This window comes from Pipistrellus kuhlii, unplaced genomic scaffold (genome assembly GCF_014108245.1).
Source record: "Pipistrellus kuhlii isolate mPipKuh1 unplaced genomic scaffold, mPipKuh1.p scaffold_m20_p_11, whole genome shotgun sequence".
NCBI classification, from domain to species: Eukaryota; Metazoa; Chordata; class Mammalia; order Chiroptera; family Vespertilionidae; genus Pipistrellus; species Pipistrellus kuhlii.
Window position 1 is genome coordinate 15,787,388 of NW_023425416.1, and position 25,300 is coordinate 15,812,687.

The 25,300-nt window shown below is 45.9% G+C and overlaps 1 protein-coding gene across 8 annotated transcripts in view; it reads left to right on the plus strand.

The window, feature by feature from the left end:
• Positions 1–8,731: 8,731 nt before the first annotated feature.
• Positions 8,732–25,300, plus strand: part of SFMBT1 (Scm like with four mbt domains 1) — an 82,922-nt gene continuing 66,353 nt past the window's right edge. For 7 of the 8 annotated variants that reach the window (XM_045579060.1, XM_045579058.1, XM_036430874.2 and 4 more), the window contains exon 1: positions 9,288–9,538. The gene's annotated coding sequence lies outside the window, so the exon portion shown is untranslated. Of the gene's footprint in view, positions 8,842–9,287; positions 9,539–25,300 lie in introns of those variants that run through there. The other variant, XM_045579057.1, reaches the window with a different exon arrangement.

Genomic DNA, 25,300 nt, shown 5'->3' on the forward strand with positions numbered 1-25,300 from the left:
TGGGCTAGGCATTCACCGAGACCAGACCCCGGAGGGCCAATCCCCAACCAGGGCCCTGCAAGATGGGTTGGGTAAAGGGAGAGCCAATGTGCAGGCACCAGCCACTGCTAGCTGTCCCTTCCCAAGGGGCTGCTCATTTTGCAGCGCCCCCTGGAGGCTTACGTTCCTATGGAGGAATAACGTATCTGGTGAAGTGCACTAAGCACAACTTGATGACTTCCACACAGATGGACACCAGTGTAATCGTGACCCTGAGCAAGGTTCAAGATCCCAGGAAGCCCCCTGTGTCCCTTCCCAGTCAATAGCTCCCACCCCAGAAGTGGCCACAATTCTGGCCAGAAGCAACCACGATTCAGAGGTGAGCTTTGCTGTTATAGAACACACAGGATGCTCTTTTTGTGTGTCTGGCGTCTTTTGATCAGCGAAGTATGTCTTAGGTTCATCCATGTTGTTATGTGTAACTTTTGTTCGTTCCTTCTGATCACTGAGTAGTATTCCGTTGTATGGATGCAGTGCTCTGTTTATTGTTCTACTGACGGGAATCTGGGTTGTTTCCTGTTTCTGGCTACTAGGAATAAAGCTGCTCTGAATATTCTTGTGCAAGTCTGTGTGTGGGGACATGTATTTATATCTGTTGGGTAAATACCCAACAGTGGAGAGGCTGGATCACAGGGTGTGTAACTTGATGAGAAACTGCCAATAGCAGTGTCTGTGCGTTCCCGTTGTTCCTCACCCTGGAGGTCCCTCTGGAGATGGGCCTGGCTGCCGAGGTGCAGGCATCCTCCAGGGGCCCAAAGGGCTGTCCTCCTGGACCCAGCAGGGGAGAAGGAAACTCACCTGGTGAGCACCAACTACCAGCCAGCCCTTACATACATGACCTTATTTTTTTTTAAATATATATTTTATTGATTTTTTTACAGAGAGGAAGAGAGAGAGAGAGTTAGAAACATGGATGAGAATCATCAGTCAGCTGCCTCTTGCACACCCCCTACTGGGGATGTGCCTGCAACCAAGGTACATGCCTTTGACCTTTCAGTCCGCAGGCCGACACTCTATCCACTGAGCCAAACCAGTTTTGGCTACATACATGCCCTTTATTTAATTCTTTGGGTGCTGAGTCTTGCCAGGGACGGCAGACGGGACATTTGCCATCTGCAGAGAGCCCTAGGCTGCCATGTCTAGCAGCTGCTCCCTGGCCACCATGCTGGGTCTGTCACAGGACCCACCCCAAAGGCCCTGGGAAGGTCTGCAGAGCCTTTCTCCAAGCCCACTCTGCACAGAGAGGAAGAGCAAAGCCGTGGGAGAGAAGGACTCCATCCCACAGTTACAAGCAAGGCCGGGCTACAACTCAGGTTTCCGCCTCCTGTGGGGAGAGGGCCTTTCTATGTTCCCGCTCTCATCAAACTGATCCTGTGTCCCCATCAAGCTGGGAGTACCTCTGGGTAGACCGTGTCTATGAGCCTCCATCCCTATGTGCAGGCACAGAGCAGGCCTGAAGGAGAGGAAAAATGAATGAGTGGTTGAATCTGGCTCTGCTGCTTGGGAAAATGCTGAAGACGCCTTCTCTGAAACATCCACAAGTGAATGCACAGCTTGATCTCAAACCTTAGAGTGGAGAGAACCTCTAGACATCTTCGAATGCTCTGCTTTCAACAGCCCACACGTCACTAGCTGACTTTTAAAGATAAAGTAATTGATATTAGGAAGTTACCGTAAGTGGCTGCCTCAGGATTTGTACTCCACACTGGACCGAATGCTGGAGAATGGAAACGGGAGGTCTTAGGAGCAAGACCCAAATAGGAATGAGGATCGCACATCTCAGGAATTATAAAGTAAGTAATGAGGAAATTAGGATTCCATTGAGCACACTTCATTTTGCACAGAGCTACTGGGGAAAGCAAGGTCCATTGGCATTGGTCCTGATGTTGTCTGTACTCAGCAGAATTCTCTTGTCTCCCAAATCCGTGTCCAGTGCTGACATGTGGGGACATGTTAGGGGCCTAGGGGTCACTAGGTGTGCAGCTGGCAAGCCCAGCCTGGTATCTGTGAGGATCCTGTTTACCAGGGAGATTAAGCTGGCCCGCTGCTACAACAGGCACCAAACTGACCCATTAAACGTTGACTGTTTTTGTCAATGTTTACAGACTCACACCAATGTCCTAACAGTCACTGCGTGTAAGCTGCTCCTTAATGAAAAAGGAAAAATGGCAGCCTGGGGAGAGGCAGGGAGTGGGAGGGGCATGGGACAGGCGGGGACTGGGGCCCTCCATCATGGCAAGCAGACAGGGTGTGGAAAGAGGACTCTGAGCATCAGAGGAATGCAGGCTGTGCTTGCCCGACCCAGCAGGTGTCTGGAGGGAGAAACCGGGAGGGTCCCTTGGGTTTGCCCTTCCAACTCCCTTCTAGGGACCGATAGCCAGCCTTCTTCGTGAACCTCCCACCCGTGACCTATAAAATGCAAACTAATTTGTAGATCAGTGGCTCCAGGGGCTGGTGGCAGAGGAGGGATGGATTGCAAAGGGGCTTGAAGAAACTTCAGGGCTGATGAACGTGTTTGTCCCCTTTAATGTAGTGATGGTTTCAGGGTCTATGTATTGATATATGTCAAAACTAATCAAATTGTACAGCTTAAACATATGTACTTCACTGTGTTTCAATTATAGTTTAGTAATGTAAAAAAAGAAGCATTTTCAATCTTATCTTGTTAATAATATCAGTTAATGTTTTAAATTTACTTTAATACCATTTAGCAGTCATTTAATATAACATGTTGTGAGGGGCAAAATGATGATTGTCTTTTTTTATATAATAAATCTTTATTGTTCAGATTATTATAGGTGTTCCTCTTTCCCCCCTCTTCCCCCAAAGCTCCCCTCCACCTGATCCCCAAGATGATTGTTTTTTAATAAAGAAAATAGCCCTAGCTGGCTTGGCTCACTGGCTAGAGCTTTTGGCCCAAGGGCTGAAGGGTTATGAGTCCTGATCAAGGGCATGTACCTCGATCCCAGCCCTGGGAAGTAAATGGTCAAAATGTCTCTCTCACATTGATGTTTCTCTCTGTCTCTTTCCCTCCCTTCCACTCTCTCTAAAAATCAATGGAAAAAATGTCCTCAAGTAAGGATGAACAAAAACAAACAATTTTAAAATAGTCTATATCATCTTTATCTCTTCCTTTTAAAATTTCTATATTTTGTGTTTTATAAATGCATGTGATTTTTTACTAGAGAAATATATATATGTATATGTATAAAGTAATATGATTTAGACATAAAAAAACATACTGCAGGGCATATGCTGAAAACTCCATTGATATGGGTACAACAGTTTGAAGACCAGTCGAATAGAGAGCCGCTGAATCTCCATTCTTTGGGCATTCTGTATCATCAAAATAATACTGTTTAACCTGAAATAGAGAAGGGGTTGAACATTAACAACAACAACAAAAAGGAATAATATCAGATACATGTAACAATGTGGATGAATTTAAAAACCAGATACAACATAGTTCTATAACTAATTAAAAAAACAAACAAACAGACAAAATGAATCTGTGGAGATCAAAGTCAGGTCAGGGGTTGCCTGTGGGTGAGGCAGTCACTGGGCGGGACTGGAGGAACTTTCTGGGCTGATGGAACACGTTGTGTCCTGACTGTGGTGGGGGTCACCCTTACCAGCACAAAGGTGTTTATGATAAAAATCCTCACGGTGCTGGTCAAGCACAGCACCATGTGGGCCTCATTGGACTGAGCTACCAGTCTGTGTTCCCATGTCAGTCCCTGTAGACTTTGCTTTTCTCATACAATGTTTAATTGAGCTGCTGTTCACACATCATGAAGTTCACCCTGTTAAGGTGTACCGTCCTGTGTATCTCGGTATATCATGAAGTTGTGAAACCATCACCATGTGAACCACCCTGAAGAGAGCCCCAGCCCGTTTCCCCTGCACTGCTGAGTTCCACAGCCTCGGTGCCTGTGAGCTGGTTAGCAGCGAAGTGGAAGGTGCCAAAGATTTAGGAAAAATGCATGGCCCAATAAGATAACACGGAGAACACTGTGCCGGTTGGTTTATTTTTTCCTCCACGAATGGGGAAAAGAGTGCTGTGGAGGCAGAGAGCTCCCTGGGAATGAGGGGGGCATGGCCCCCGGCTGGTGGCACCCAAGGATGGGAATGGGGTGGGGTGGGAGGGACTATGCCTTTCCCAAGGTGGACGGCTGGGGGAGGGGAGAGGGGGAGGCAGTTAAGTGCCTTAGGTAGATCTAGAAGGAAGTGGAGGGGTGGTGGGAGGTGGGAGGCTCCCTGGGGAGGTGGCTTTGGGAGGTCAATTATTTATCATAATTCTTTTTTAAAAAATATATATTTTATTGATTAAAATTTATTATTATTATTATTATTATTATTATTATTATTTTTACAGAGAGGAAGACAGAGGGATAGAGAGTTAAAAACATCAGAGAGAGAGAAACATCTATCAGCTGCCTCTTGCACACCTCCTACTGGGGATGTGCCCGCAACTAAGGTACATGCCCTTGACTAGAATCGTACCTGGGACCTTTCAGTCTGCAGGCTGACGCTCTATCTACTGATCCAAACTGGTTTCGGCTATTTCTCATAATTCTGCTGTGCCTTCCACAGTTTGCAGAGTTTATAGACATCATGTCCTTGGATGTTCAGGGCCTGGCACTTCCATGTTATAGCGACGAGGACACTGAGGCTCAGAGAGTAAAAGGGTCCCCTAAAGGTGTCACAGAAAAGTGTGGCTAAATCTGGACCTGACCCTACACTGTCTGCCTCTTCACTGGCTGCTTCTTTCCCTGACAACATGGCAGAGGCAAGAGAGGAAGCGAGGTGGGGAGGTGCACAGGAGCCAAGACATGGAGGAGGCAGAGCCGGGGTCTGGGAGCTGGGAGACACGTGGCCACCAGGCAGCACCGTGGACTGGCCGCGTGGAGACTGGCACTGGGTGGGCAGCGACTCTTGCGGGGGGGTCACTTGGATAATGAGCTCTGAGGAGTTGCTGTGTGACGTGCCTCACTTGAGCTGGCTGAAGGTGGCTGGGACACTCGCCTCAGTGGCAAGGAGGGACACTGGTTGATGACAGGGCCTGGAAGTCTGCAGAACTTAAGTTCTTCTTGGTTTGGAAATCGCCCAGGTCCTGGCCAAGGCTCTATGGGCCCCCAGCGTCCGGGGCTGGCCCTCACGTTCTCACTCAGACCAAGGCCCCGCGCCGACTCCCACTGCAGAGAGCAGGCCTGATCGGAAGTAGAAGGGAAGGCTTCAGGAAAGAGGGATTCCTAGGGGATGGTCCAACACTGACGAAACTTGGTCAGTGAGGAGAAGGGATCTAACCCCCACCCCACAGAGACAGTAGGAAGTGGAGCAGAGATGGGAGTGGCCAGGGTGACTCATGGGTATGCCAACCTGTGGTCCTGGATGCTGCCAGCTGACCTGCCAGGGAAAGGGTCAGCCCCGTGGTGAATGAGCCAGGCACTGAGGGGTCAGACAGGTGACACAACACAAATAAATTATAAATACAGCTGAGAAGGGAGGGAGGTGCGGTGGGCAGGGGAGTGTCTCTGAGACACCTCATTAAGCAGATACTGGAACAATGAGAAGGAACCCGCTGTCGGCAGGTGGGAGCAGGTGGGGTGGAGAGCGAGCCAGGCAGTGGGAACAGTGTGTGCAAGGGCCCTGAGGTGGGAAGGACCTTCGTATACTGATGGGACGGAAAGGAAACAGGGCCGGCTGAGCCATAGTCCACAAGGCAGGTGAGCGGTGACAGGTGGGTTTGGAGGTGAGCAGAGGCCGTCTCACAGGCCAGAGTCCGTCTTTGGGATGCATTCACAACGCGACAGGAAGCTGCAGCCAGCTTTCCAGCAGGGGTGGGCCATGACCAAAGGTCCGCTGTCCCCACGCCCCTCTGGGGGCTGCCTCTTCTCAGGAGAACGCCCACCTTGCATTTCCAAGTCGCTCAGTGGTGGAGGCACGGGCACGCCTGGGCTTCGGCCTAGCTCTGCCTCTCACTGGGGTTTGCTGGAAGCACCCAGGTTGCTCTTTGTCAGCAGGGAATGCCATAACTTAACCTGAGGGATGTCACAGGGGCTGGAGGAGATTTCGTGCACCAGTACACACCTATACCTAGCCGGCCGCAAAGCAGACTCTCAAACAGTAGTTTTCAACTATTTCCCTGTGGCCCTCTGCTCTTCCTCTTCCTCAAGGGTCACAGAGGTGAGCAGTGGAGAGGAGCAGGAGTCCACAAGAGAACTGGCTTCTGTCTAAATTTAACAATAGTTGAAGCCCTGGGGGTTGGAGTGTAGTCCCAGGTTGCTGGTCCCATTCCCAATCAGGGTCCATACCTAGGTTTCAAGTTTGATCCCCAGCTGAGTATTATCAATATATTTCTCTCTCACATTGATGTTTCTCTCCTTTCCTCTCTCTCTAAAAAAATAAACGAAAACATATTCACGGGGTGAGGATTAAAATAAATAAATAAAAATAAAATATTTGAATTAAAAGATAGCACATGTCCCGGTTGGGGAAGTGAAATATTATAGAAGACTTGACCTGTTTTAAATTAATTTCGAAATATAATGCAACTCCATGTACAATGTCAATTTTGGGGAAACTAAAATTGTGGCTAACCTGTGGCGCATATTTACTAACAGTAAATATTTAGTAACAGTAGCGCATATTTACTGTGTGCTAGGTATTGAGCTTGTGCTGCAGTTGTTATTCTTACTCCCATTGTTATAGACTAAGACCCGAAGGCCCACAGACAAGGTAAGGAATGTCCAAGGTCAGAGGGCTGGTAAGTGTTGAACATGGATGGCCCCATCTCCAAAGCCATCAATCTTAACCTCTGAATGTGACAGACACACAAATCGGTGTAATCATCTAGTTTACACTAAATAAAGGAAGTCTCCATGAAGGGGAATCTGGGCATGTTTGATTCTATCTTAAAGAACCAATATTTAGATCCGTATGGTATCTGCTCAAACTGAGGTTTATGAAAGGAAACGGAGACTTCACAAATTGATCAAGCAACATCAAAAGCCTAGCATAAAAGTAGATTTTACTAAATGAAGGCTAAGGGAAGGGTTATTTAATGAATGAGGGCTGCATAAGCAATAAAAACTGGTGATGCTGAGGTTGAGTTAAATCCATATTTTACCCCACACAGTAAACCTGGGGTGGATGATCATCAAAAAATTAAATGTAAAGTGAAATTATAGAAAACTAGCAGAAAATAAACTGTCAGATGGGTGGAAGAAAGCTCACTTTGTCACAGCATTGAGTCAATAAAAAAAAATCACAGAGGACTAGAGTGACAGATTGAACGTTAAAATAAAACAATGAACAACGGCTGGGAAATATTTGCATCGTTGATGATGCAGGAATAATAGCTATAATATAAAAAAAAAAATACTTAGTCACTGAAGAGGTTTGAATCCCCAACAGATGAATGAATATGAACAGATGATTCACAGAAAGGGGAATATAGGTAGTAAACGAATGAAAAACACTAATTTTTAAAGTCATCTAAGAAACGCTCAAGCATTTTAGACACTACTAAATTCTAAGGAGAAACGAGACGGGACCCACTGTTTACAAATAGATAGCAAGGTCCTTACACTTGTTCGTGGGAGGTGGCAGAATGGGTGGGCAGCAAGACCACTCTGCCCTTTCTTAGCTGAACTTTCACTTGGGTATTTGGCTGCCAGGAATTTGTCTCCAGTGCAGAATGAAAGCATATATTAGCAAACAATTGTAAAGTACCCAAATGTATCTTATTAGGAGACTGACTGAATGGAGGATACCTGCACTTTAAAAAATGCATCAAAAGAAAAACGTGAGAGTAGCAAAGAACAGAGAATGTGTAGTTGCAACAATGTAAACGCGCACTTGGATGGGATGTTTTATAGGTGAAAGTTGCATTCTGTAGCAGTATTATGGATACTTTATTCTTTTTTACATTTTCTTTCTCTCTGGTTGGTCACGTCTTCTTTTTTCAGTGGTGGTAAAGTAGAATAAAATATCTGGACTTTGAGCAAGTTTTTCAAGTGGGGTAATACTTCCCAGCGCAGAGGTGAGGGCAGTGGGAAGTGGCCTGAGCCCGCGCCTGGCATCCAAGACCTCCCCCCCCCCCCCCCCCCGTGGGAGCCTCCTCCTTCCAGAAAGGCAAAAGTCATCAGCACCCCCTTCAGAGACTTCTCCCCACCCCGGCCCTCCTCCCCCTCCCCCGGCAGGGCTCGGGAGTCCGGGCATTCCTGGATCGGGCCGTGCTGGTGCTCCCTCCTGGAGGGAACTTCCCAGAGCAGGTGGAGATGGGGATGTCTGACCGACCGGCACCTGCTCTCCCCGGGTAAGGGGCAAGCTGAGGAACAACTACCCGTGGGCACCTCCGGTTTCGGGCCGGTTTGCGGCCACTTCGGAGCTTCTGTCCCGGACCCCGGGGTCCTCGGCTCTCCTGCCCGGATTCGGCCTCCGTCTCGTGCCCCCTCGCCGAGGCCCCGAACGGCCGGAAAAACTCGGATTCACAGGGCGCCTCCTGCGGAAGCCCGGAGACCGCGGAGGCGCCGAGGGCCCGGGTCTGCCTTAGCGGACGGGGGCACCGAACGCCCTTTCGGGTCTCAAAGGAACCCGGACGGGGGCCCAGCGGCGGATCGGCGGCGGCACGCGCTCCTCGGGGACCCGGCCGCCGCTCCGTCCGTCCGCTCCCTGGCTCATGCCATCTTGCCGGGGCGGTCACGTGCGGACGACAGCAGTCAGCTTCGCCCCGGCCCGGACGCCGGGACCGACTCGGGGACGCCAGTGGGTTTTCGGGGCTCCGTCCACACAATCGAGGTGAGAGCTCGGGGGGGCCCTTCCCTCGGGGGGTCGGAGCAGGGATCGGGGTGGGCGCCGGCTCCCTGAGGGCGCGTCTCCCCGTCGGGGCCGGTGCTTGCAGGGCCGCAGCGCTGTCGGGTCCCAGAGGCGCCGCCGCGAGCGAGCCCTGCGCCACGGCCTGGGGGGGTGAGGGGGAAGGGGTGTCCGCCGCAAGTTGTGGGCTGGTGACAAGAGGGGCGGGGTTGGCTGGCGGCGCTGGACCCCCCGGCACCCAGTCCGCGGGCGCCTCGCACCCCGCGCGGCCCCCGCCGGGCGGAACCACTGGCGGGCGGGCTCGGGGACGGCGCATCGGGGGGCGCCACGCGCGCGGCGCGAGGGGCGCGGGCTGCCGGGAGGAGCGCGGTGAGGGGGGGGGGGGGCGCGGGCGCATGCGCCCTGCACCCGTGCCATATTGGAATGAGCCGGAGCGCGGAGCGCCGCCGCCGCCGCCGCCTCCGCCGGAGCGCGGTGGAGGGGGGCGGGGAGAGCCGCCGGCCGCCCCGCTCCGCCGAGCCCAGCAGGAAGGAGGGCGCGAGCGGGCGGCGAGCGCGGGCGGCGTGAGCGGAAAAAGCGCCCGTGCCGGGGGACGGAAAGAAGGAGAGAAAGAAAGAAAGACCAGCGCGAGAGGGGTAAAAAGAGAGCGATCGGGGAGCGCGCGCGCGAAAACTCCCGGCAGGTAAAAAAGCGGGGCTCCCGGCTGGGCCTTCCCGCGCGGCGGCGGCGGCCTGAAAGGGGGGCGGCGGCGGCGGCGCCGGGCGGGGAATCGAGCGGCGCAACTTTGCCTGCGGAACGGCCGGCGGGCAGAGGCCGGGGGCGCGCGGGCCGGGGCGCCAACGGGCGGCGGCGGCGCGTTGGGGGCGGGGGCGGCCGGGGGGGGGGGGGAGAGCGCGGCGCCCCGCGCGCGGCCTCGCGCGCCCCCGCCGCTCCGCGCGCCGGCCGGCCGGGCTGCAGGAGCGCGCCCGGGCGCCTCGCCGCGGCGGGGAGCGGCGGATGGCAGCTCCGCGCGGGCAGCCCCCGGGACGTGGAAGGAAAGTGGCGGAGCGGCGGCCCCGGCGGGCGCCCAAGTTCCAGGCGCGCGCCCCGCCCCGCGGGTCCCGCTCTCCCGCCCGCCGAGCCCCCGCGGACCCGCCCCGCGGGCTCGCTCCGAGGCCCGGGCGCGAACCCGCAGCCGAGGCCGGGGGCGCGCCGGTCCGAACTTCGGAGGGCGGGCGAGGTGGCCCCGACGCGCCGGCGGAGCGGCTGCAGAGGCCGCCGCAACCGGTGGCTTCGGGCCGGAGAGGCGGACGAGGAGCCGGGCCTCCCCGGGCCGCGCGCAGCGGGCTGTGTGCTCGCCGGCGCCCGGGCCCGGACCGGCCGGCCACTCGGGCGTCCGTGACCGTTTCGATTTCTGTTCTCGAAGTCTCTCTTTGGAGACCGAAAAGGAGGCTGTGTGGAGGCGATCCGTGCCCCGAGGAGCTAGGCCTGCTCCGCGGGGAGCAGGAACGCCTTCTGAGAGCAGAAATAAATTCGCGCGGAAAGGATGTAGGTTATGTTAAGTTTTCCCGCAAGATGTCAGCTGTTCGCTGGGGTCTAAAACTGAGCGTAAGGCACAGGCCGCCTCCCGCTCTTGTAAGGTGCGGGGAGCGGGGCAGGGCATTCCTGCCAGGGACAGGCAGGGCTTTCATTCAGTGGGTACACCCCCCCTCCCCCCTCGTCACGTACAGCGCTGCCGGTGAACCGCCCCGGGCCATGTTTCTTGAGCCCCCCCTTACCGGCGATGAAGTTTGAGAACCATCAAAGAGGTTGGGAAGGAAATTAGGTGGACTTTGTCAGCCCCTGCATTGTCTCCTTGAACTGCGTGTTAAAGGTGTCATGCTTTGCATCGGAAGTAAAATGCCTGAGAATGTAGTTGTTTGTTTTCCAGCTGTCTGGAGAGGAGGAAGATGAGTGCGCCTGTGCGTGTGTGTGTGTGTGTGTGTGTGTGTGTCCGTCCGTCCTTTGGGGCTTGTTGGCCCCGCGTTTTGAGAGAGAACGTTCAGTCCTCTAGGCGACAGATAGGCTCAGTTCAGATTTGTTTACAGTGTCAGAAAAAGTAACGGCCTGGTGGAAACGGGGAGTGGCCCCGAACCAGGAAACAGTTCTGTTACTATAGTTGCCATTGACTAGCTGCCTTATCTTGGGCAGTCCCTTACCTTTTATAGATAGAGGTTTCCTTATTTGCAAAATTAGAGGATGAATAGATTATATTTCTGTGTGCTTCAGTTCTAAAACTCAGCTAAAATGCAAGATTTAAAAAAATCAGTCTGCATTTTGAAAGGTTCTATATAAAACTGTTCACACACAGTATGCATCTTTATTAAAATACGTTTGGAAAAACATCTAGGCAGCTATATCTAGGGTGATTTTATGTCATTGTTTGAACAAAGACATTTAAAAATGTATTTCAGTCTGTTTTTTAAATTTTCTGAATTTTTAAATTGAGCTCTAATTTATAATAAGATTGTTAAATGTACAACCTGGCTGGTGAGGCTCAGTGGTTGAGCATCGATCCATGAACCAAGAGGTCGCTGGTTCCATTCCTGGGGCTTGGGCTCTGTCCCCAGTAGGGGGCGTGCAGGAGGCAGCCAATCCCATCGATGTTTCTATCCATCCTTCCTCTCTATAAAATAAATAAATAAATAAAAACATTTTAAAAAAGAATACAGTTCACTCACTTTTTACATATGATAACCATACTCAGATCAAGGTGTAAACATTTTCAGCCTTCTAAAGTGCTCCCTTGACATTTCCCCCGATTCAGTAAACCCTTCCTGCCTCTCCGAGGCAACCACCGACTTCTACCACCTTTGATGAGTTTTGCTTCAAAACAGGACCCTTTTGAGAGTGAAAGGGGGTGATATTAATAATTAAGCTGAAGGACAACAGGTGGTAAACCTGGAATTATGGTCATTTCACCATGACTAAATGCTTTTATAACCATTCTTGACAGTTTTTATTATCTAAAATGACTATAAATTCTGCCCTTGGAGACTTTGTAATTAGAAAGTCACTTTTTAGCTTGAAGCAATACTTTCCAGGTTTGGCTCTGTGGCTCTTGGGAGTCCTTGTGGTCACAGGCTCAGTATTAATCTTGTACTTCCCATTTTTGGAATACAGGTTTATCTGCAGACAGTAGGTCTGAATCATGAACTTTCTCAGCAAGTCAGTAGATGAATCAGTTCCTTAAAGCCAGGGATTTGCTGAGAAAATTGATTTTTTGAAAGTTCAGTGAATTAAAGAATGTAGGTATAAAGCTTTTAACAACATTTTAAGTGACAGCAATTAATTTTATTTATATATGCAGGATATTTGGTTTATCAAATTATTAACATTTTAAAATAAAAACAAAGGGTAACTAAAATTATGTCAGGTGTTTTTTTTGTTGTTGTTTTTTTAAATTGCAACACGATGAAGATACCTTTTGTATTAGGCTTCCAGGAAGTTGGGTGTTCTATATTCTCCACTGAAGCAAGTACTTCAACGATTTGCTTCTCCTTCCCCCAAAGGCCTTTTAAAACATTCTTGTGCCTTGTTTCTCCTGCTGGAAGGATGGGAGGTTATGAGTGTGCTTTGCACTGTGAGGACACCTACGTCATGGAAGTTGGGAGCAGTGGGAGCCTCTGGTAGGGATGTGTGGGGCATAGTCCACAGAGGTCAAAGGTTCTCTTTTGTGAAACGCGTGTTTTCCTGGGACTAAGCTAGCCTGTTGGCTAACGACTAAGCTGGATTTGGTCACTCTACCCCAAGATTCGTATCTTCCTTAGCCAAGAGAGTGTTTGGTTATTGAGTTATTTATCCACCTTTGTGTGTGTGGCTCTTTTTAGATTTCTTAATTTTTGCATTGTTAAATATTGAAAACTTACTAATATTTTAAGACTGCAACTAAAAAGATGTGCAATGAGAAACACATGTAAAAGCAATTTTTTTCATAGGGAATATAGTCAATATTGTAATAATGGTGTGGTAGCAGGTGGGTACTGGAAATATGGGGGGAGCACATTGTAAAGTATATGGTTGTTTAACCATTATTCTGTACACCTGGAATTAATGTAAAATAATATTAAATGTAAACACTAATTGGAAAATAAAATTTCAAGCACTTTGAAAAAAATAATTTCTCTTTTGATATTTATTTCCTTGTAAACTCTGATTTTCCTCTTTAAATACACTTTGCCTATTCATAATCTTCTTGCTACTGTAGAGTACTTCTGCTTTTACAGTGGTCACTAGGCTGGGCTTAGCCATAGATGGTGATGTCTAGGCAGATATAGTTTGACTCTAAAGTCTGTAGAAAAGGTGAACTGACTAAGCTTCATTGGCTTTTAAAAAATATATATTTTTATTGATTTCAGAAGAAAGAGAGAGGGAGGGATGGGAGGAGGGAAGGTAAGATGATTTCAGAGAGAGAGAGAGAGAGAGAGAGAGAAACATCAATGATGAGAGAGAATCATTAATTGGCTGCCTCCTGCACGCCACCCATCAGGGATCGAACCCACAACCCGGCACATGCCCTGACCAGGAACCTAACTGTGACCTCCTGACTCACAGGTTGATGCGCAACCACTGAGCTACGCCGGCTGGGTTTTATTGGCCTTTTAATGATGACTTCATGTTATGTTCACATTAAATAAATGATTACAATTCAGAAAAGCAGAAGACCATTATATAGACAGGCAATTTGAATGCTAAATGTTTTTATGTTAAAAATTTCCTCTTATAACTTCCTGAAACTCTCTGGAATCATTTGGCAGTTAGCCAATATTTCAAAATAAGAGAGACTAAAAGAACCTTTTCATCAGTAAATGTACCTCTTTGTTATAGGCAGGGATTTTTCTTTCAGTAAACAGCATTTGTTATCTAATTGTGATGTTTTATAATTGAAGAAATATATTTCTCATTATACATAGTTGTTAAATTGGATGAAAGTCTCTGGGGATTTTGGTTACTGGGAGATTTGAACCATTAGACTTTGGGGAGTGGGGTTTTGATTTGAATTTATGCTGCTTTTAAGTGGTACTAGCCTCATTGGAAAATGATTTAAAATATAGAAAGGAGCAGAAACCGGTTTGGCTCAATGGATAGAGCGTCGGCTTGGGGACTGAAAGGTCCTGGGTTCGATTCTGGTCAGGGGCATGTGCCTTGGTTGCGGGCATATCCCCAGTGGGGGATGTGCAAGAGGCAGCTGATTGATGACTCTCTCTCATCGATCTTTCTAACTCTCTATCTCTCTCCCTTCCTCTCTGTACAAAATCAATAAAAAATATATTTAAAAAAATAAAATAGAAAGGGTATGGTCAGGTTGCAAGTTCATTTTTAAACTTCACAAGAGTGGGAGAGAGGATAACAGACAAATTATTAATAGAAAAATGATGACTTCACTGTAGAAAATTGAAGAAGTTTGATTGTAAACCTTTACCTACAACTCAGAGTCACCTGAAGATGTATATATAATTATTTCCTAGTCTCTTTTATTTAAGAAGATTTTTGTAAACTTATTCACCTCTTTAGATGATCACTCAAGGACATACATAATTGAAAAACAAAAAATGTAGTCTATATATTGTGCTAAACGATATGAAGTCCCTCTTGAGCTGTGTGGTGTGATAGTTGAGTAACTTCAAATCCAAGCCCTTCGCTGTGCCGGGAGAGGCTGTAAGGTGGCGTTTCTAACACAGTACACAGTGCTGCATGTAGGTTCCTTTTGCTTAATCTAGAGAAAGGTAATGACAGACCTGTTTGGGACAGATAGGGCAGTTGAGAGTAGCTGCTTGGTGTTGGTCTGGGAACGTTGGTTCTGGTCTGAGATGGCATGGGGGAGAGTCCCAGATGAGAGACGGAAGAGGTTTGTTGTCACTTGCAAGTGCAGGGCAGTCACGTATTTGGAATGACGACATGAGATGGGCTGAGAAATTTAGGAGTTACTAAAACATCTCAAGAGTTTTTCCTGATGAAATTCAAATGAAGTGTTAAGCGTAGTCAAGAGTATTGTGATAAGTTTACACAGTGACAGATAATGAATAGAATTGGTGGAGTGATCACATTGTAAGGTACAAAAATGTTGAATCACTATATTGTACACCTGAAACTAATATAACCAGTAAAAGATTATATACCAACTGTATTTAAATAACAGTAATTTTTTAAAAAGAAAAAATAAATTGTTAATCAACAAGTACTTTGATTTGAATTCCAAATTGTATTTTTTACCCTGAATAGTTTATTTAAGAAGTGTTTGAGCCGGGACCGGTTTGGCTCAATGGATAGAGCGTCGGCTTGGGGACTGAAGGGACCCGGGTTCGATTCCGGTCAGGGGCATGTGCCTTGGTTGCTGGCATATCCCCGGTAGGGGGTGTGCAAGAGGCAACTGATCGATGACTCTCTCTCATCGATGTTTCTAACTCTCTGTCTCTCTCCCTTCCTCTCTGTACAAAAATCAATAAAATATATTTAAAAAAAAAAAAAAAAAAAAAAAGAAGTGTTTGAGATGGTTGCTATGTAATATATACTGAATAGTAAGGCCACTGGTTTTTCATTTCTTTACACATTAATTTGCTACCTGGGCTAGGATTCTTCTCTCAGTTTCTGCTAGTTTTCTATCTGATGGATCAGTTTCTATAATACATTAGCTTTCCACGTTAAAAATAGTACATGTTAATTTGGAATCATGAGAAGCCAGTTGGCTAATTTTTATTAATGCCATTATAAAATAACCTTGGAGTGATTAGGTGATGATAACACAGATACATTTAGCATATTACACCTGTCTAGAACATAGTAGATAATGAGGAAGTAAGTTTTCATTATTTAAATTTAAAAAGATTTTATGATAAAATATGCATAACACAAAACTTACCATTATAAATTGTACAATTCAGTGGCATTAGTACATTCACAATGTTATACAGTGGTCACCACTATTTATTTGCAGAACTTTTTCATTTTCCCGAACTGAAATTTGTACCCATTGATAATGACTCCTTATTCTCCATTTCCCTCAGCCCTTGGCAACCACTGTTCTACTTTTTGACTCTGTGAATTTGACTACTCTGGCCACCTCATATAAGTGGAATCATATGGTATCTGTCTTTTTGTGAATGGCTTATTTCATTTAGCATAATGTCCTCACTGGTCACCCATATTATAGCACGTGTGTCAGAATTTTCTTTTGAGGAAATACATTTTTAAAAAAGATTTCCATAGTTGGTAAAATGAAGATCGCAGAGCCATGTGCACTATTTAATCTCCCTTGGGAGAGCTTTGTAGGTGTCCAGTAAGGCTCTGAGGACCAGGTACTCTTTTCTGTAGGTGTGGTTTCTACAGTTATTGGAATGAAAGAGAGAGATGGACGCAGAATATGACATGTGGAAAACAAGGGAAGCGTAAAATAAAAGCAAAGGTTGCCAGTGGCCCAGGATCTGGATAGGGACAGAGAGTCTTGTGGTCTTAGCTTACATCTTACTGTGTTATGTTGGTCTGAGTCAAAGCATTTTATCCAGAACTGTTCACAAAAAAAAGTTTGTGTATTCAGAGTTGTAAATAAGCCTTCAGCTATCTGAGAGACAAGATTATTCAGTGACTCATTCCCCAGCTGTCTGGTTAGTAGAGGTTTTGCCGTATTTCACTCTCATTTCTGTATTAATGGAAAACTAGTGAGTATTTAAAGAGGCTCAATAGCCTACATAATAATGATAACATATAATTAATGCTTAATATTTTAGATTTATTATATTACTATAACTGTATTTCTGAAATACAGATGTCTAGTCATAGGTGGAGAGAAAGTAGGTTGACAAAATTAAGGATTATGAGTTGAGTAATCTACTATGAGAACGGCTAAAGAGGTATAAGTTTTTTCTTTTATTATTGTTTTCTTCTTTTATTTCTAACTAGAAGCCCAGTGTGTGAAATTCATGCAAGGGGGAGCGGGGGTCCCTCAGCCCCGCCTGCACCCTCCCCTTGGGGGATGTCCGACTGCCGTTTTAGGCCTGATCCCGCCCCCTGACTGCCCTCCCCTGCTGGCCTGATAACCCCCTAACGGCTCCCCCCTGCCGGTTTGATCGCCCCTGACTGCCTCTGCCTCGGCCCCTGCTACCGTGGCTTTGTCTGGAAGATGTCCGGTGTAATTAGCATGTTACCTTTTTATTAGTGTAGATATCTACGTTAGAGAGGTAAACATGGGGTGAGTGTCCTGCATACTGGACGTTGCCAGGGGAAGATGTCCGGTGTAATTAGCATGTTACCTTTTTATTAGTATAGATATCTACGTTAGAGAGGTAAACATGGGGTGAGTGTCCTGCATACTGGACGTTGCCAGGGGGAGGGCACCTCTTGACCGCCTCCCCCCCACGCCCCTACTTCCCTGACAAGGGTACTTTTGACTAACTTGAAGCCCTTGCAGAAGTGACAGTATCATGAAGCCTGATTGTGTGTGTGACAAATTCTACTTAGTTCTTAAGGAAATCAGAGTGATTAGTAGTTTCCCAGAGTTAGTCAGGCTTTTCTGAAAGTATGTTAGGCAAGATATTATCCTTAGGGTACTAGTGAGTACCTTTTTTACACCATTCTGTCCTAAATATTTTGAAAAATCTAGTTTACATACCAGAGGCAGTTTGTTAATTTGTAAAATATGAATTGGAGTTTCTAAGTAAATTGTTAAAAGAGACATCCTTTTTCTTTTTTTCTTTAAGAAAAGAAGTTAATATGTAGTGTTCTTTGCAGTAATATTGTTTCCTTTTGGTGAGTTTTCATTTTTATTATTGAGCAAAATGGGCAGAAGTAGGTGTCTAGAAGCTACAGTTAGAAATTTGAAAAACTTTGGGTGTTTTATTGTTATAGTCACTTATGATACCTGAACCTCTTGATCTCTTACTGTAATTAATTATTATTTAATTTATTATTTTTGTTTTGTTTAAGTAACGCTGTATACAAATTGGGAAATAAACTTAGATCTGGCCGAAACCAGTTTGCTCAGTGGATAGAGTGTCGGCCTGTGGACTGAAGGGTCCCGGGTTCGATTCCGGTCAGGGGCATGTACCTTGGTTGTGGGCACATCCCCAGTAGGGGGTGTGCAAGAGGCAACTGATCGATGACTCTCTCTCATCGATGTTTCTAATTCTCTATCTCTCTCCCTTCCTCTCTGTAAAAAATCAATAAAATACATATTTTTTAAAAAGGATGGAGAAATGTTAAAAACAACAACAACAACAACAAAAACTTAGATCTGCCCCTAGATTTAACTGCATCTGGTTTTCCTTAAGGGCACATAGTGGCCCCTGGTGAACTGAGAGAAGCTTTAAATGACTCTGTTGCCGAACCCCATGCCATCAGTGGCTGTGACAAGGGAAACAGAGGCGGCTCCTCTGGCCTCCCTTTTTTGAGTGGGTCTCCCTCCTCTGCAGTGAGTGCCTCCTGCAGCCAGAGCTGGGACCTTAAGGCATAACAGGGTTTCTGAAAACATGCTCCCCTCTCAACCCCCCACCCCCTTGGCCTTTACCCTGATTTTGACTTCCTATTTTTTTTTTTTTTTTTGGTTGTTGTTAATCCTCACCCGAGGATATTTTTCCATTGATTTTTAGGAAGAGTGGAAGAGAGAGGGAAAGATAGAAAGAAGCATTGATGTGAGAGAAACACTTGGATTGGTTGCCTCCTGCAGGGCCCTGACCAGGGCCCCGGGCTGGGGAGGAGCCTCTAACCAAGGTACATGCCCTTGATCAGAATCGAACATGAGACCTTTTGGTCCACAGGCCGATGCTCTATGCACCGAGCCTCACTGACTAGGGCCGGCTTCCTGTTAACTTCAGCTGAAAGGAGTTCTTTCCGGAGCAGCTCTACCCGTGAAACCTTAGGTTCTGATGCTGTGTTTTCACCAGCCTCCTGGAGGGGCTTCCCTCCTCTCCCTGTCCCATCTTTGACCTCCTTGTGACCTCTTTTTTCCCCTCAGAGTTTCAGCCTCTTCAGGCCTGGACCCACTGTCTAAAATTTCATTTGCTTCCTGGCCAGTGTCCTTTGCTCTGGCCCTCTTGCCTTTCTGAGGCCTCCGTTCTGTAGAATTCCACCCCCAACCTATGCCTTCTCTGCTTCTGGATACACAGTACCCAGCGTCAGGGACTCCTCCACTGGTGGCCCTCAGTGGCTCCAGCCAGTCCAGTCTCGAGGCAGACCCTTTTCCTTTTGCTTTCTGCAACCTTTTCAAACCTTCCCTCACCCTCCCTTTGCATCTCTCGGTGGATTCATCCACAGTTGGACCTCACGAGCTCTCCTGCTCTCCTGCACCTTTGTGCTGAGCTTTGCTGTGTGGGCCTCTCCAGTTTGGATGCCCCTGGCCCGCCCTGAATCCCTCCCGCTACCCTAAAGCTGCTGCTCCTTGCCTCCCTGGGTCTCTCTCTATGTTCCCCCTCAGTGACGGTGTTTGTTTTGTCCCCTTGGCCGCTTTCCTGTGAAACTTGGAATCTTTCTCTGACTGAAGAACGTGCAGTTCTGACTCCTTGGCTTTCAAATATACTTAAAGCTATGGAACTCTTTGTTCCAATGCAGTCTTTCTAGGAAGCCCAGAATAAATAGAGCTGGAGTCTGGTGGAGGGTCTGAAGGACGCGTTTGCCAGGAAGGCTGCCTTGGCCACAGCCTCCCCCTGGACACTGCAAATTGGAGCTCCTAGGAGTGCTGTCTGCGGCGCCCTGAGGGCACTCTGCGTTTCTGAAAACTGGTATCCATTCTGCGCCCCACCCATTTCCCATTGGTTTTCTCTGGACATTTTATTTTCAGTGTGACTGATAAACATAAAATCAGTGCCAGTGATGAATCTTGCCAAGGAAAAAGAAAAGCCACTTTGGAAAATGAAACTAGGTATTTAAAAGAGCCAGCTCTGCTCTGGTCGGGTGCTCAGTTGGTTGGAGTGTTGTCTTGTTCACCAAACAGTTGGGAGTTTGATACTACTTGGTCAGGGCATATACCTGGTTCGAGATTCAATCCCTGGTCAGGGCACGTAATGGAGGCAACCGATCAATGTCTGTCTGTCTCTGTCTGTCTCTCTCTCTCTCTCTCTCTCTCTCTCTCTCTCTCTCTCTTCCACTCTCCTCTTTCATCCCTCTTTCCACCCCCTATCCCTGCCCCACCTTCACTCAAATCTTAAAAAAATAAATTAAAAAAAATAAAGCCAGCTTTATTAAATGCTTCAAAAGTGCTCAGGGTTCCTTTTAAAATTTACGTGTGTCTGCTGACTCTCTTTAACACTGCATTCCTACAACATAAACATTCAATTACAGATGACAAAAGCTGTAAAATGTTACAAAATTCCTGTTAACTTGTATATATCATTAAAAGTGAAAATATTTTTATTCTTACAGCGTATCCTAAGAAAAGAGATAGAAGTGGAATTATGAATTTTTAGAAACTTAAGTTCTAATTGGGTTATCTGCTCGTAAATCTAGTGAGTTACAATATGAACATTCAAGGTAAACTTAGTTTGTTTTTATTGTTTTTGTTTTGTTCTTTTACCGTCATCTCAGGTTTGTTCAACATATAATATAACTAAAACACTATATATTTTCTGTGAAAAAAATATAAACCTTGTTTGGTTGCCTTTAGTTGCCCCCATCTCTCCTGTTCAGTCTATCCAACACACTGGGACCACATAGATTTTTCTAAACAAACTTGATTTTATCACAAAAAAATCCCACTGCTGGAGAGTAAAGTTCAGAATTCTCAGGAAGACGCACAGAATGCTTGAAGAGCTTCTCCCCAGGCACCTGGCCAGCGCATCTCCTTCTCACAGGGCCCTCTCTCCGCTGCCTGAGGTCACGCTCCTCTGTAACCCTTTCCTCAGTGTCCCTCTGCCTGGAGTGTCCTGCCCCCAGCGCACTGCTCCCAGAATGCCAGCCTGGCATGTACTGCTTTCATACTTTTGCCATGTTTTATTACAATTATTTTAATATTCTTAAAATTAACTTTTAAAAATCTGACTTTCTAACCTAAATTTTTATAAAGTATTATCACATTTAAAAAAATGAAAGTAATGGAATACAAATAATAATAAATCTAATCAATTTAGGCAATGATTTTTTTTTTTAACTCTGACCCCAAAAGCAAAAGCAACAAAAGCAAAAGTAAAAAAGTGGGGTTACATCAAACTAAAAAGCTTCCATATAGCAAAGGAAACCATCAAAGAATGAAATGGAAACTGCTGGCCCTGGCCAGTGTGGCTTGGTTGATTGGAGTGTCATCTGTACACCAAAAGGTGGTGCGTTGGATCACCATTCAATTGGTGTTTCTTTCTCTCTCTCTCTCTCTCTCTCTCTCTCTCTCTCTCTCTCTCTCTCTCTCTAAGTTAATAATAAAAAAAGGCAACCTACTGAATGGGAAAAAATATTTGTAAATCATATATTTGATAAGGGGCTAATATTTAAATATATAAAGTATTCATACAACTCAATAGCAAAAAAAAAATCTGATTTAAAAATGAGCAGAAGATCTGCATAGACATTTTTCCAAAGAAGACATACAGATGGCCAACAGGTACATGAAAAGATGCTCAAGATCACTAATCATCAGGAAAATGAAAATCAAAACCACAATAAGATATCAACTCACTCCTGTTAGAATGACTATTATAAAAAAGACAAGAACCCAGACTGTGTGGCCCAGTGGATGAGCATTGACCTATGAACCAGGAGGTCAGGGCACATGCCCGGGCTGCAAGCTCAACTCCCAGTAGAGGGTGTGCAGGAGGTAGCTGATTAATGATTTCCTCCCTCCCCTTTTCTCTCTCATCTCTCTCCTTTCCTCCTTCCCCTTCCCCATCCCTCTGAAATCAGTAAAAATATATTAAAAACAAAGGAAATGTGTTGTCAAGGGTATGGAGAGAAGGGAACCCTTGTGCACTGTCGGTAAATGGTGTAGCCACTATGGAAAAAAATATGGAGGTTCCTCAAAAATTTAAAAATAGAGCTACCATATGATCCAGCAAATCCACTTTTGGGTATTTATCTAAAAGAAACAACACTAACTTGAAAAGATGTCTGTACCTCCATGTTCACTGCAGCATTATTTTCAATATATGGAAACAACTTAAGAGTTCATCCATGGATGGAAGGATAAAGAAATTGTGTTTATATTTATAGTGGAAAATTATTTGGCCATAGAAAAGAGTGAAATCTTGTCATTTGTGACAATATGGATGGACCTTGAGGGCATTCTGCTAAGAGAAATAAGTCAAATAGAGAATGACAAATACTGTATGATCTCACTTAATATGTAGACTCTAACGTGAAAAAACAAGCTCGTAGGTAAAAAGAATATGTTGGTGGTTGCCAGAGGTAGAGAGGTGGGTAGGGGCAAAGAAATAGGTGATTTGTTTTTATTTTTAGTTGAAATAAATTGTATTATTAAAATAAAAATAAAATACAATAATATATTTAATTAGTTTATTAAAATACATTTCTGTAAGGTTCTCAACAAAGCACTTTGTACTTAAAATTTTTTAAATATGTACCTGATAATAGGTGATATTAGAGAATTATTTTTTATTTATTTAAAGTACTAGTTTATTATAGTACTTTAAATAAATAAAAAATTTATTTATTAAAGTACTTTTAATAAACAAATAAGTAATTTGTTTATTTATTAAAAGTACGAAATTCGTGCATGAGAGGGGGATGTGTGTCCCTCAGCCCAGTCTGCACCCTCTCCAATCTGGGACCCCTCAAGGGATGTCCGACTCACTGGCTCCCAACTTCTTGCCTGCCTGCCTGCCTGCCCCTAACCGCTTCTGCCTGCTAGCCTGATAACCCCTTAACCACTCCCCTGCCATCCTGATCAATGCCTAACTGCCCTCTCCTGCAGGCCTGGTCACCCCCAATGGGTTTCTGGCATTCACTAGGGGTCTTGGAATGTATACCCCATCTATAAAGGGGGGACTACTGTGTAGAAATCAGCAGGCAATCAGCGTTATTCAAGTTCTTTGCATTGTGAAAAGCCTTGTAAACAACAGGACAACCTGATAAATTGGACCTTCCAAAAGTCTAAAGAACAGGTGGAAGAAACAATGTCTTGACAGCGTGTTTTAAGCAGAGGATTTAAGAAGACTAAGCAAATTCTCTATGGTTAACGCCTAATAAGTTTACACAGGGACTCTGCTTTCTTGACCTCTCAAATCCTTCCATCCATTCTTACTGAGAAAGGCACTCCCGGTGGCTGGTGTACACACGAGGGCTAGTCAGAGTGCTGGCCTCAAGGCAGGTGCCAGGCACTGCATTTCTTTCTCATGTGAAGACGACAGGACCCCTCCATGGGGCAGCCATTGCTGCATTAAAAAGTTGTATATACATTTTTCTCAGTGAATTGGAAGTACCATGCTCTGATACCTTAGAAATTCATTTAGCAAATGCTAAATAGGTGTGAAGTGAAGCAGTGGTGCCAGGGGTTTAGGGAATGCAAAGCTTTCTAAAGTCCCTGGCCTGGAGAAGCTTACAGCAGTGGAGTAAGATATGAGACAGAATAGCTTGTTGAAAGGTACAAAGTGACTATTATGGAAGATATTTTGACAGCAGTGTGGGAAGGGGGCAACCTTTCTGTAGGGTATTGTTTTGAGAAATAATGTTTGTGGGAGTAGATACCAGGGAGTGAGTCATCTGTGAATACTTACTCATATATTGTATTGTTAGCATAAGAATTTCTAATAAGCTAAAATATTTGTTTTTAATGGAGAACAGGCTCAGTGTAAAATAAAAACCCCCGAACGTTTCCTTTTCAAACCCCTTTCCAAGCCTTTATCTCTAGTACTGCTTCCCCCTAACGCTGCTTTGGTTAGGTTCCTGCCTGCTCCTCCTCTCTGAGAGCAGAGGAAGCAGAGGACTCGTCACAGAGCTCTGGGCTGTTCCGCCTGGAACTGCAGGCAGAGTCACTGGGGCCTGCCTGGAACCGGAGTGAGCAGCCGTCAGAACATGGAGTGGAGGGGGAACTGTTCACTGTGGCTGAGCTTGCAGCCTGGCAAGAATCACAGTACATGCCAGTGGGCTCCAACCTTTACTTCCCATTACCTGTTCAGCTCTCCTATTTGCTTTTTAATTACTAAGGGAAGTTATTATGCTGAGTGCTTAATATATGTGAGCCATTAGCCACCTTGGTTTATAGTTCTGTGTTTTTGTGAATCTTCCCTTCCCAATACAGATTAACCTTAAACTTTTTTATTATTAAATTTTAAAATAAGCTACTTTGATAGAATGGCAGGAAAGGAACCAGAAAATTGAGTTCCTGTTAGCCTACTGGAGCATTTTGGTGGGGTAGTAGGGTTTAGAAGAAAAGAAATACTCTTCTATTATAGCTTATTACTTTCCCGTCTATACTTTAAGTTGTTGTTTGAGATGTAAATATTACCTTGGCAGCTTCCTTTTTTATGTAGTGATGAATATAGTGTTAATGGTCCGAAAGCTATTTCTCTTTAAGTAATTTTAAACTTCACACTTTCTCAGGAGCGACGGGTGCATTTTGGGGCAGAGCTTTTTCTAAAGGGCTGCTCATGCATCACCTTTGCAGCCATCCCTGTGGGGACCATCTTAGCCCTGCAGAGCACAGCCGACCCTCAAACGAGCAGGTGTCCAGGTGCTGGCAGCGGTTGTTAGCAGGCTCCTGCTCCAAAGTGGGTCGTTTTTTCCTTCGGCTCTTACCCAGGCTCACGTTAATTGATGTGTGATTCTTAGCTGCGATGTTTCCTAATCTTCTGCTGACAAGGCACTGTCACCTGGGTGGGAGGTGAGCAGAACAAATCCCAGCAGTACATCTGGGCTGGACATGAGAGTTCTTTGGAGAAGAAAACTTAAACTGTATTCTAAGACTCTTTGGTCTTAAGAATTAAGTAGATAAGGAGAGTTAATAAGGTAATACTCTATCTCTAATTTGATCAGTTAAATAAAAACTGAATTTAGCCAAAGCTGGTTTGGCTCAGTTGTAGAGCATTGGTCTGCGGACTGAAAGGTCCCAGGTTCGATTCCGGTCAAGGGCATGTATCTTGGTTGCGGGCACATCCTCAGTAAGGGATGTGCAAGAGGCAGCTGATCGATGATTCTCTCTCATCGATGTTTCTAACTCTCTATCCCTCTCTCTTCCTCTCTGTACAAAATCAATAAAATATATTTAAAAAAAACCCCTGAATTTATGGGTATTGTTTCTTTAATTTTTTGTTTTGTTTTGTTAATCTTCACCTAAGCTATTTCTCTGTTGATTTTTTTAGAAAGAGTGGAAGGGAGGGAGAGAGAGTGAGAGAAACACATAGATGTGGGAAAGACACATCTATTGGTTGCCCCCTGCATACGCCCCAACCAAGGCTGGGGATGGAGCCCGTGACTGAGGTACATGCCCTTGACTGGAATCGAACCTGGCAGCCTTCAGTCTGAGGCTGATGCTCTATCCACTGAACTAAACTGGCTA